Consider the following 2609-nt stretch of genomic DNA (forward strand, 5'->3'; position numbering starts at 1 on the left):
AGCACAGATAGCCCACTGTGTAGCTTTGTGCTTAACTTCAAAACAAAAAAATAAATGTAAGTCAAAATGAAAGGGAAACAATAATAAATCTGATAATTAAGCGTTCAGATTTGCCTGTGTTGTAGTGTATGCGTATAAATTCCAAGTCAATCAGAAGGTTTACTGTAATGAGAGTGGAGAAATAAGCAGTGTAAGTTTGAAAGTGACAGAAGTGGTGAATGTGTATGACTAACATCACAGTTTACGGCCTTGGTTTGTTTTTTTCTGTTGGTTTTCAAGTCGTTCCACGTGTAAGAGTAATTTTCCACAATGACGTCAAGCCAGCATTCAGCCCTCTGAATGGTGTATTATGTAAAAATATTTCCTTTGCGAGTTAATGTGTCAACATAAAATATAATGTTTCTCCCACTCGGTTCAGTTCCATGCTGAATTTTAAAGTTCCCTTTCAGAATCTCGAGCGATTTCATTAAGAAATGCTAGAAATAGAAAATGGAAGCCACCACAACAATACATTTAAGTTTTCAATTAATTAAACGTCAGTTATTGAAACAATAAAGAATTGGTCGCCGTAAAAAGTATCCCCTTTATGGCTTTTGCATTAATATAATTCTACGATTTTATGTATTAGTGATCAATAAGTTTGTGAAAGTTGCACTAACATTTACATCTATTTCTATTTCCAAGATAATTTGTTTATTAAGTTTCGCGCAAAGCTACAACAGGGTTATCTGCTCTACCTGGTTAAGTTTCGCGTAAAGCTACAACAGGGTTATCTGCGCTAGCTGGCCATACTTTGGAAGTGATATATTAGAGGAAAGGTAGCTAGTCACCACAACCCACCCTCAAATCTAGAGATACTCTTTCACCAATGAATAGTGGGATTAGCCGTCAATTATAACGTCCCCACGGCTGAAAGGGCGAGTATTTTCGGTAATAAAATTAGAACCTGTGATTCGCAGATGTCGAGTCGGTGCCCTAGTCGGAGGACTAAAAAGACCGTTATAAAAGTCAAAAAATCTAGCGGAAGAAAGACTAAAAAGATCATTATCAAAGTCGAAAAAATCTAAAGTAAGAAGGACTAAAAATACGTTATCAAAATCGACAAGATCTAGTGTAAGAGGGATTAAAAAGTATTTTATCAAAGTCTACAAAATCTAGTGTAAGAAAATACTAAAAAGATCATTATTAAAGTCGAAAAAATCTATGTAAGAAGGACAAAAAGAACGTTATAAAAGTCGACAAAATCTATTGTAAGAAGGACTAAAAAGACCGTTATAAAAATCATCAAAACCTAGTGGAAGTAGGGACTAAAAAGACCCTTATCAAACTCATCAAATTTAGTGTAAAAAGAATTAAAAAGACAATTATCCAAGTCAATAAAATCTATTGTAAGATGTCGAGTCGGTGCCCTAACCACCAGGCATTTCGAGAGAGCTCAATACGTTATGGGCTTTTACCTTCTGTTTGTTTACATTGTATAATACATTTTTCTTGAAGGGTTGTAATAATTTTAAATAATTAATTTGGTTTGTTTATAGATAATATTTCGAAAGGTAAATAGAAGTAATTAAGTTAATTTTTGCAGATTTACGTGACACTCGTATTATTATCAATAATTTATCTTTCAAATGTTTTTTTATATTATATTTGAAATCCACTGCCAGACATTTGCCTATTGGAGTAACTAATACACGTATACACAAAACAAAAAAATGAGGTCTTTAAGAAATCTAAAAAAAACTGCTATCAGATACAAAAATAATTTTGTCATTACAAAATGTTGTATGGGTGTGTGTTATGAAAGGGTTACTCTTTTTTTGCTGGATAAAGTACGTTATGTGCAGTACGATCTTATTGGTGTGTTTTAGACTTTGTTCTCTATAGGGGATCCTCAGGCGTGTTCACCTTGAATCGTTATGCTTCTTGCTTACTGTGCAGGCAATACGGAGGTCAGGTGACCTTGCTGAATGAAAAGTTTTAAAAATTACGATAAGTTAGTGATTCTTTCTCCAGCTTCACACAAAATAAAATATTAGTATACAAAATTATGATTTGTAAGTTAGATTCATTAAGTTGATTCAAACCACTAGATCAGTACCTGGTCTCACCCGTGTATGATTTATGTTTGATAACCAGCATTTTAAGGTTAAACACGTTTAATTAATAATTCGAGATAAACAAGAAGAGAATATGGGAATCCTTTAGTAGATTATTTCGGTCTTTATTGAAGTAGACATTAAATCGGTTAGATTCGTACAGATTTTGTATATCAGAAAAACAAGTCACATTTAATAACAACAACAAAAGAACGTAAAATTCAAAAGGTGAACACTAACGAGAGCAGAAAAATACATCCGTATGACACACACAACTATCAGATAAAGAAGTTGTGGCAATTGACATACTACGTACTAATTTTACCGCTGTATAACGATTTACACATTTTCTTGTTTTGAATGAATTTTTTGAAGTTAGTACATAATTTACTTACATGACACTTAGCTATTAAAAGATGCTATTGTTTTGCTAATTTAAAACTACGAAAAACTTTTACGGGAGAAAGTAGCGTCAGAGTTTAAAATGAATGTTTTTCAATACTATCGATATCT

Source organism: Limulus polyphemus, unplaced genomic scaffold (genome assembly GCF_000517525.1).
Source record: "Limulus polyphemus unplaced genomic scaffold, Limulus_polyphemus-2.1.2 Scaffold350, whole genome shotgun sequence".
Lineage (NCBI taxonomy): Eukaryota > Metazoa > Arthropoda > Merostomata > Xiphosura > Limulidae > Limulus > Limulus polyphemus.